Source organism: Chrysochloris asiatica, unplaced genomic scaffold (genome assembly GCF_000296735.1).
Source record: "Chrysochloris asiatica unplaced genomic scaffold, ChrAsi1.0 scaffold00029, whole genome shotgun sequence".
NCBI classification, from domain to species: domain Eukaryota; kingdom Metazoa; phylum Chordata; class Mammalia; order Afrosoricida; family Chrysochloridae; genus Chrysochloris; species Chrysochloris asiatica.
The window spans coordinates 3,743,989-3,755,104 of NW_006408547.1; the positions used below are offsets into that span (position 1 = coordinate 3,743,989).

At 37.9% G+C, this 11,116-nt stretch overlaps 1 protein-coding gene and 1 pseudogene across 1 annotated transcript in view; both read right to left on the minus strand.

The window, feature by feature from the left end:
- Nucleotides 1-11,116, minus strand: part of LOC102830049 (fibroblast growth factor 14-like) — a 978,820-nt gene that overhangs the window by 439,286 nt on the left and 528,418 nt on the right. The gene's annotated exons all lie outside the window — the stretch shown is intronic.
- The window catches only part of LOC102816962, an 86,298-nt pseudogene that overhangs the window by 11,688 nt on the left and 63,494 nt on the right, over nt 1-11,116 (minus strand).

Sequence of the window (11,116 nt, forward strand, 5' to 3'; positions counted from 1 at the left end):
TCAAAACTACCATCTGTTCCGCGGGAGAAAGATGAGGCAGTCTGCTCCCATAAAGATTTACAGCCTCGGAAACTCTGTGCAGGGTCTCTATGAGTCGGAACCGACTCCACGGCACATAACAACAACAAAAACATAGGGTTTCTGAGGAGTGGCTGGTGGGTTTGAACTGTCAACCTTGCAGTTCAAGCCGACCTTGGGGACCACTGCTTATCCTACATCACAACACCAGAACTCCTGCTTATAACTTGCTGTTAAGTACTGTCAAGTTGGTTCCCACTCATAGTGACCCTGTACTGGGTTTCTGAGGCTTTAAATCTTTAAGGGAGCAGAATGACCTTGTGATTTGCAGTCCAGTGTTTATCATAGCAAGCAAAATTTTGCTTAAGATAATTCAAAAATGGCCATAGCAGTACACTAATAGGGAATGTCCAGAAATCCAAGTGGGTTCAAAAGGGGACAAGGAAAGAGGGATGGATCTTGGCTGAAAACTGTAACACCAGAGAGAGATTTATCTACGTTTTACTGACTACATAAAAATATTCAACTGTGTGGATCACAACAAATTATGGACAACATTGGGAATTTCTGCACACTTACTTGGCTCATATAGAGCCTGTACATGGAATAAAAGGCAGTTGTTGGAACAGAACAAGGGGATACTGTTTAAAATCAGAAAAGGTGTGTGTCAAAGTTGTATTCTTTCACTATATCTATTCAAACTGTATTTCTGAAAATAATCCTAGAAATTAGACTATATGAAGAACAACGCGGCATCAGGATTGGAGAAAAAGTTACTAACAATCTGCTTGCAGAAAGCAAAGAGGATTTCTAGCACGTATTGATGAAGAGCAAAGAATGCAGACTTCATTAATTATGGATTATACCCCAATGTAAAGAAAATAAAAATCCTCACCACTGGATCAATAAATAGCATTATAATAAATGTACAGAAATTGAAGACATCAAGGATTTTATTTTATTTGCATCCACATTCAAAGCCCATGGAATCAGCAGTGAAGAAGGCACAAATCTTCTGCAAAAATCCTCTTTAAAATGTTAAAAAGCACAAATGTCACTTTCAGAACTAAGGTAAGCCTGACTCAAGCCAGGGCGTTTTCAGTCACCTCATATGCATGCGAAAGCTGGGCAGTGAATAAGGAAAACTGATGTCTTTGAATTATGGTAATAGGGAAGAATATTGGATATACCATAATCTGTCAGAAAAGTGAACACATCTGTCTAGGAAGAAGTCCAACAGACTTACTGTTTAAAAGTGAGGATTGTTGTTGTTAAGTACCGTTGAGTCAGTTCTGACCCATAGCAACCTTGTATAGCATTTCGGGAAGCGGTTGGTGAACTTGAACTGCTGACTTTGCAGTTCAAATGGACTTTGCAATCCAGCACATTAAACCACAGTGCTACACCAGGACTACAGAACTGAGGATGGTAGGTCTTCATCTCATGTATTTTGGAAGTGTTATCACGAGAGACCTGTCCCTGAAGAAGGGCCTCGTGCTTTCTTTTCTTTCTTTATAAAGACCTTTCACTTTCTTCACAGGATGTTATCCCACAATTAGTTTGACCTTCAGTCATTAGTGTTCAGTGTGTCAAATCTTTTCTGGAGATGGTCTCTAAATTCAGGTGGGATAATCTCAATGCAAAAGAGGAAGACCCTGCAATAATGATCTAAAATACAGCAGATTGTAAAAATGTTACGGGACCAGATAGTGTTTTCTTCTGTTGAACACAGGGTCACTATGAGTCAAAACTGACTCCACAGCTCCAAAGGCAAGAACAATAGCAGGATTTGACAATTTGACAGTTACTTTGCATAAATTACAGCAGAGACTCTCAGTCTGAGCATGAATAAGAATTGCTTAGAGTACTTGTTAAACGGATTGCTAAACTCAGCCCTGGAGTTTCTGACTCAACTGATCTGAGAAGGGCCTGGAATTGAACATTTTTACCCATCTCCCAGGTAATTTAGATTTTCTGCTCCAGAGACCACACTTTGAAAACCTCTGCATTACCAGCTACGGTACACTATAATCAGAGCAGCATAATCCTGATAGAAATCGACACAGAGTTTAGTTTTGTTTCTCTGTTTTGGTGACGAAACAATAGTCCCCAAGTAGAACGGATCTCTGGTCTTCTTTCTGCAAGGTAGATCAAAGCTCTTCAGCTGCAGTTTTCTGACCTATTTTTATAATACCTAGAAATCTTTTTTTTTTATTTCATCCCATTATATTACGCTGAACAAAAGAACTAAATTCACATTCAGAGGTCACTGAAGATGTAATAGGAGATAATGGAAGATGTTATTAGAAAGCAAATGTTGTTGTTAAGTGCCAGCCAGTCAATTCCGACCCAGAGCGATCCTGTACAGGGTTTCCAAGGCAAATTCTAGTTACTCTAAAGGCAGCCTGAGGATAATCCCAAAGAATGTCAGACATTTCTTGATATATTTATAAAGACCAGGGAACTTTCTTAACATAATTTCTGAGACCCTTGTTGATCGCTGATCTAAGACCATGAAGATTTTAATGATTAAAGAGAAACACCAATAGGTTGATCATATTATTTATCACTTAACCCAGTACTATTGAGAAAGATCGAACAGAATGCTGTTAAATACTGTGGACTAACAGTCAAACAGTACTGTTACAGGGAGTATCATTATCTGAGTTCAACAAGGTTTCACTAAAGAAAAACTAATCTTGAAAGTTCATGTATTTAGCAATTAGCTTTTGTCTTGTTTTTTTTTTAGGATTTCTGGAAATTATTTATATGAGTATGTGCTCTCATGACCCTCAGAAAGTCTGCCTCTCCACTCTCAAGTACAACAAACTTTCATACAAGCACACAGGTTTTGCTGTTAAGTGCCGTCGAGTTGGTTCTGACTCATAGTAACCCTGTATAGGTTTTTTGGGGCTTTCTTACATCTCTGCAGGAACAGAAAACCTCATCTTTCTCCTGAGGAGTGGCTGGAGGACTTGAACTGTGGACCTTGTCTATTTCCAGTGTTGATTGTGTGGAGCCATCAGGCATAGGTTAGAAGTTCATGGTGTAAACAACAAAAAAAAAAAAACTTGGAATTTGGCAAATATAGTTTGAGTCCCAACTCTGTTTTGTGTATTAGAACTCACTGTATTTTTGTTTCCCTAGAGGTAAGAGATAAACAATAATACTGATCCCATAGATTGACATGAATGGACAACCATTAATAAGCCAGGAAAGACCTGCTATACAATCCATGCTTATTAAACAATAACTGTTTCTCTTATCTGAAATGTACAAATGACAAAAATTAACTATGCTATTTTATAAGAGTATTACTGAATTTATAATCTCTAGTATGTGACTTCACAGAGCTCTGGTAGCGTAGCGGTTATGAATCAGGCTGCTAATCTCACGGTCAGCAGTTGGAAACTACCAGCTGTTTTGAGGGAGAAAGAGGAGGCGTTCTGCTCCTGTAAAGATTTACAGCCTCGGAAACCCTGTACAGAAATCACTATGCATCGGAACCGAGTCCACGGCACATAACAACAACAACAGTATGTGACTTCAGTCAGATTTTCCAGACTTCCTAGTGGTAGAAGAGAAAGGGTGGGAGAGACTAAATTGTGACCTAATTGAAAAAACAACCTCAGGTAAAACCTTACCATTTGTTATCTAAGCATCTCCAATATGGATTTTATCACATGAACTTTTATTAATGGAGAATCTTCTTGTTAAGTGCCATTGAGTCATTTCCCATGCACAGCAACTCTGTATAGGGTTTCCAAGGAGAAACTGGTGGGTTTGAACTGCTAACCTTGTGTTTAGCACTCAGGTGCTAATACTAAAGGACCACACCAGGACTCCTAAAAGAGAGTAAGATATATTAAAATTTGCCAAAGGTAACATGGGTTTATAAGTGATGAGAAAAACTGACAAAAATCAATATATAATTAGTAGAATTTCTCGACAAGTTTCAAAAAAATGGAAAAAATCTAGAAAGTATACAAAGAAAGTGATTTAGAAGTCAGGTACAATAGTTGGTTTTCCCACAAAGTCTCTCAATATAAGTTGCTTCTCTTTTTTATATGTTGTTGTTAAATGCCATCGAGTTGGTTCCAACTCATAGTGACCCTGTATTTGGTTTCTGTGGAGTAGCTGATAAGTTTGAACTGCTGATTTTGCAGTTCAAACCGACCTTGAGGTCAACTGTTTATCCTATGTTACCACATTTTATTTCATATTTTCCTAACACATGTTGTTGTTGTTAAGAGCCGGCGAGTCGATTCTGACCCATAGTGACCCTATATAGGGTTTCCGAGGAGCAGCTGGTAAGCTTGAACCACCAACCTTGCAGTTCAAATGGCTAGCGCATTAACCCACATCACCACATCAGGACTCCTTAACAAATGTTGTTGTTGTTAAGTACCCTGGAGTTGGTCCCAACTCATAGTGACCCTGTACAGGGTTTCCAAGACTGTAAATCTTTACGGGAGCAGAACACCTCATCTTTCTCCTGCAGAACTGCTGGTAGTTTTGAACTGCTAACCTTGAGGTTGGCAGCCCGACTCGTAAACACTACGCTACCAGAGCTCCTTTAACACACAGATGCCCTAAAAATTGTGAATTGTTCTTCAAAGTGATTTTCTTGGGGGAAGCACTTTCTTCCTATAGATGGAATCGGGGACTCAGCGGACAACAGACTCCATGACAAGACTGTCTAAGAGCTTTGTAAACGGGACCAACTCTCTCTTCATCTTTTCAGAAGCTTTGCTCTGTGTCCCTCATTTCTGGGCTGGCATCAGAAACCCATGTCACACGATGCCCTCATCATCATACATTCTCCTTAGTTATTTAGGATTTTGAAATGTTGGAGCTGAAAGGACCTGAGTGATAAACTAACCCCAAACTCTAATTTCTCAGTAACTTAGTACCCGGAATAGATAAGGAACTCTTCTTACAACTTAACAATGAAAAGACAAACAACTCAATTTAAAAATATGCAAAGTATTTATATTGTTGTTGTTGTTAGGAGCCATTGGGTTGAGTCAGTCTGACCCATAGGGACTCTGCATAGGGTTTCCAAGGAATGACTAATGGCATTGCAGTTCAAACTGGCTTTGCAGTCCAGCACATTAACCCATAGCACCACACCAGGACTCCAAAGTATTTAAATAGATATTCTTATTTAAGTATCTCATTCTCCAAAGAAGATATATAAATTACTTAAAAGCTCATACCCCGACTCCTCTGTTAGTTTGTCATACTCTAGTGGCTTGAGTGTTCCTATAATGCCGGAAGCTATGACACAGTATTTTAAGTATCACTGAGTCACCCATGATAGATAGGTTTCAACAGAGCGTCCAGATTAATACAGACTAGAAAGAAGGCGAGGTGGACCATTTCCAAATGGTTAGCCACTGAACACTTTATGAATAACAGTGGAACATTGTCAGATATGGTGCCGGAAGATGAGCCCTCCAGGTTGGAAGACACTCAAAATACAACTGAAGAAGAATACTTAAAGAACCATAGGCTTCAAGAAGAAGAAACAAATCTGTCTTGAAAGAAGTACATCAAGAATGCTCTTTTGATGAGAGGATGGTAAGACTTCGTGTCTCCTAACTTTGGACATGGTGTCAGGAGGGATCAGTCCCTGGAGAAGGACAACATGCTTGCTGAAGTGTTGTTGTTGTTGTTGTTGTTGATGTTAAGTGCCATTGAGTCAATTCTGAGCTGCTGGTGAGTTTGAACTGCTGACATTAGTTACTATCAAGTGAGTGACCAAGTGGAATTTAGACCCCAGTCTTCCAACCATCTGGTGCTTTCTTTTTGTTCTCTCAAGTGTCCCTTCTACTTTCGTTGCTTTCTTTGGAGAGTTAACTGTACTGTTATCTGCCCTAACAGAAGAATTGCTAAATTTATCACATGCAATTGAGTCACAGATTTTATATGGTCCTTGCTTCTGCGTTGGTATCTAGTGCCTTCAGCAGAGTGAGGAAAAAGAAGAGAGTTTCCAATATCACTGTGCTGAGAATGGGACTAAAAACAATTCCAGGTACTTTATATCAATCTGCTTTTAATTTATGGAAGAGGGAAATGTCACTTCAGAAGGTTACGTTTAGATGATTCAGAAAGGAATGAAAAACAGTTGTTTTTTCTGATAAAACCAAAACATGTCAAGTTCACCCCTGTGTAGATTTAGACCCGGCATATGCACAAGATTGACTTGAACCTCTACTTTGAAACCAATAACCCTTCAGTCAAAATAGTCTATAATTAACAAAGCAATGCAATCTCTACTGGAATACCTGCCAACCTTAGGTGAACCTTTCTCTCCATAGCAATGTACCTAGCAATGGTCATGGCCTCTCCATGTACTGGTTGTTGTGGTTGTTATGTGCTATAAAGTCAATTCTGACTTACAGTGAACCTGTATAGTGTTTCTGAGGCTGTAAATTTTTGTGGGAACAGAAATTTTATCTTTCTCCTGACAAGAAACTGGTGGGCTCGAATCGTCGACCACGTAGTTAGAAGTCCAGTGTTTCTCCTACAGCATCACATGCATTGTTAGGTGTCTAGATTCTGGATATGAAATTATGTCAACCACCAATAATTTCCTTGACTGATTTGTCTTTGGAAAAAATAGGCATTTATGAAAGAAGAATCAATTTCTTATTTTAAAGAAGAGATTGCATTAGAAATACCTGGTGATAGGATGACATTTTAGACATTTGATTTAATTTAATTCTGTAAATTATGTCTGAAGAAATAATATAAAATTGAACACAAACTGCATACATTTTGCTTTACTATCTCTTTTCCAAGGGGAGAAATTTTCCCCCTACATAAACTTAGTGATGCTTTAAAAAAGACCCTACATAGCTATAGAATCAAATGCATGTAAATGAAGAGATACTTATTTTGCTCTTGCATTGCAACATTCTCTATGCAAATAGCAGCTTCTGAACTTGCATAAGCATTCTCTATTGGACGACAGCCAATAGAGACAAAGCAATGCAATCTCTACATCATCATGTGACCTTGACAACACGGTTTTATTGCTTCTCAGCATTTACTCTACACATAGCAAGAACCTGATCAGGTTGCCAATCTTTCTAGTGTGCTACGTATGTTTTTCTGATCAGTTTTTGAAGGGCAGTGCACTTCAACTATACCCTATCTGACTTAGGTAAAGGCAATGTTTACAAAGATGACCTCTAAGAGCTCCAAAGCCATCTGATGAAGGAGTTTAAATGACATCTCTTTGGGCGTTTCTCAGACTTGAAAAAGCCCAGTGATACGAATTAATTTAATAAAACTAGATTGAAAATCTATCAATCTGATGTAATATATGAAATAAATGCCAATCAATCTGTCTTGAAAGATTAGTCCTGTTACAAATTGTAATATATCCAGAGAAACATACCAACTTTTATCTCTCACACATTTGAGTAAAACTTAAAAGTTGTTGTTGTTAGGCGAAAGTTCTCAGGCCCACTTCAGACCTAGTGAATCAGGATCCCTGTAGTTTGACAAACACTCCAGCTCATTCTGCTACAAGGTCATTTCTGAGAGCCATTAAACTTGGCATTCCAAGAGTCTGTTTCAACTCAAAGCAACACTGAATAGGGATTCTAAAGAGGGAATGGTGGATTTGCACTGCTGACCTTTCAGTTAACAGTTCTGTGCTTGCCTCTACTACAATTGCAGGACTCCAAAACACAAACATGTTTTAAAAATAAATGACTGCTTTTTCCTGAATTTACAATGATACTTATATGTGCAATAAACACAACAACTACTCTTATTTGTCTATAAAACATAAATGAGCTAAAATGTCCTGTTCTAATTGTATATCTACCATCAATTCATTGAAATACAATGAATAAATGCTAGGTAAAATGTGCTGTTGTTACTCGCTGTTGAATCTGTTCCCACATATAGCAATCCTGTATTGGGTTTCCGAGGAGTGACTGGTGAGTTTGAACCACCAACCTTGAAGTTCAAACTGACCCTATGGTCAAATGCTTATCCTACAGCACCACACCAGGACTTCAGGTACAGGTAAGTTCTTAAAGATAACTTTTCCAAATTCTTTAAAGATAAGTTTGAAGTTGTTTTGAGTTAAATGTTATCAATGAGGGTATATGGAAACTCTGTGGTATCTTTGCAATTTTTCTATAAATCTGAAACTATCCCGAAATAAAAAGTTTATTTACAAAATATTTTTGAAGAAATGAAGTAGATTCACATGAATGTATAAAGAGATACAATATACATAAAGTTTGAAGCAGAAAATTTATTAGTAATTGGTTCTACCTAATTGTTAAATGAATGTTACTGGCATAAGATGTTAGAGAAACTCAGAGCATGCTGGTCTGGAAACCACATTATGTAAAGCTTTACCTCCATGTAACATCATCTATTTTTCATCTGTTAGGATTATATACTGAATCCTAAAAGCAAACTGATTTTATAAACTCCACAGTATATCATAGACATTTCATAGAAATTCCCCACTTTTTAGAAAAGGTATGTCCCATTTTTCTTCTACTCAAACTCAAAAACAATCCAAACCAACCAAACTCATTGTGGAAATACACTGGTTTCTTAAAACTTGAAATGATCACGAAGAAAGATGCAGTCACCTTGGAATATCTGAGTTATGAGAACTTACTTCTGAGTGTGACCAAGTATTCACCAATCAGAAGTTGACTAGGAATCCAATTCCTAGAATAAAAAGGAAGTGAGACTTTTTATGAAAGGTTTTCCGTTGTGGCTATTCAGTTAGCAAGATCCTTTGTCTTTGCTTTACAGAAAAGGAAATAGGGCTGTAATGATTAATGATACTACTGCATTTCATTCCTTCGGAATCACAAGTTGGTCTACATAGCTACAGTACACAGTATATGTGTTTAAGCAATCTGAGGCATTACTAAGAACAAGCATCACTTTGAAGCAAATGAATCTAACAATCAAAACACCATAAAATGATTTTGTGACAGTTGTGAAAAGCATGAGAAAAATAAATATGGGAAAACTATAGAACTGTGAGCACATTGAATGAGCAATAATGTTGTTTGCTGTTAAGTGCCATCGAGTCAATTCTGACTTTGTATAGAGTTTCCAAGGAGCCAACCTTGTGGTTCAAACTGACCTTTTGGTGCAGTGTTTATCCTACAGAGCCACACCAGGACTCCATGAAGACGGACTAAAAATGTGTGTGCCTATCATTACTCAATCACGACCCAGCAAGAGTGATAAAATGACTACGACTCCATTCATTCGTTCATCGGGTAGCAGGATAATCAAACTCTTCTCCTCAATGAAACTGCACTGTAGCAAAGTGCCAGTGAGCTCATCTCTCTGAGTGCGCTCTTAAAAGAGAAAAGCTATGAAAATGCCAGTGATTTTTATCAAAATGATGACAGGGGGCTATTGATTTTTCTACATTGCCATGATTGATAGGCATGGTTTTTCTGGTGTATGTGAGCTAGTATAATAATGAGAAAAGTACTATGAAATTCCACTGCAATTCCAAGACATTGAATATTTCCTTTGAATAAAATAGATCAGACAAAGAATACAGAAATCAGAGCATCAAGTCAGAGCTAAGCGACCTTCAGTGTGACTGAGGGTCAAGGTAGAGATGTGGGCGGACTGCAGGTCACAAATGAATCATCTTATTTCACAGCATCATTATTTGAAATTTGAGTATAAATTACCACAAGAAATAAAAGAAAACCAGCTTTCTAGAAATTAGACAATATCGTTACAGCAACCAAGGGAATATTAAGAGAAAACCAGATTACCATGTGTCACCTAACTTCTGTATTCCTACAGTAACACTTTAACTGGGGAGGCCTGTGTCTACACAATCTAAGTGGTGTGTACACTACTGTGTAGAGCCACCATTTGTCTGTCAGTTTATTGTACTGTGGTACTTTGTGTGTTGCTGTGATGCTGGAAACCATGCCACCAGTATTTTAAATACCAGCAGGGTCACCCATGGTGAACAAGTTTCAGCAGAGCTTCCCAACTAAACCAGAGTAGGAAGAAGGAGAGGTGAACCACATCTGAATGGAGAGCCACACAGAATCTTATTGAATAATAGCAGAACGCTGTCTGACACAGTGCTGGAAGATGAGCCTCTCAGATTGGAAGGCACTCACAATACAAATGGGTAAATGTTGCTTCCTCAAAGTGGAGTTCACCTTAGTAATGTGGATGGAGTAATGCTTTTTGGACCCTCACTTGCTGAGGAGGCACAACTCAAAATGAGAAAAAAAACAGCTGTAACTTCTATTAATAATTGGAACATGGAATTTATTAAATATAAATCTAGGAAAACTGGAAGTTGCCAAAATGAAATGGAACTCATAAAGATCAATATCCAATGCATTAGTGAGCTAAGACAGATTGGTAGTGGCCATTTTGAATCATATAATAATATGGTTTACTGTAACAGAAATGACAAACGGAACAGGAATGGCATCACATTCATCATCAAAAAGAACATTTCAAGATTTATCTTGAAGTACATACAATGCTATTCATGATAGGAAAATACTTATACACGAAAGCTCACTTAATAAACTATTATTCAAATTAACACACCAACTACTAAAACTAGTAATGATTAAATTGAAGATTATATCAACTTCTTCAGTGTGAATTTGTAACCACTATGCTACCAGAGCTCCTTTTATCAGTCTAGTGGTGAGATTTTTATTTTCTTTACATTGAGATGCAATCCATACTGAAGGCTGTGCTCTTTGATCTTCAGCAAGCAAGGCTGTATCATCTGCATATCACAGGTTGTTAATGAGCCTTCCTCCAATCCTGATGCCACGTTTTTCTGCATATAATCCAGCTTCTTGGACTATTTGCTCAGCATACAGGTTAAATAAGTAGGGTGAAAGAACACAACCCTGTCACATACCTTTCTTAATTTTAAACCATTCAGTGTTCCCATGTTCTGTTCAAACAACTGCCTCTTGGTCCATATACAGATTCCTCATGCGCACAATTGAGTGTTCCGGAATACTCATACTTCACAATGTTGTCCATAGCTTGTCATGATCCACACAATTGAAAGCTGTTGCGTAGTCAATAA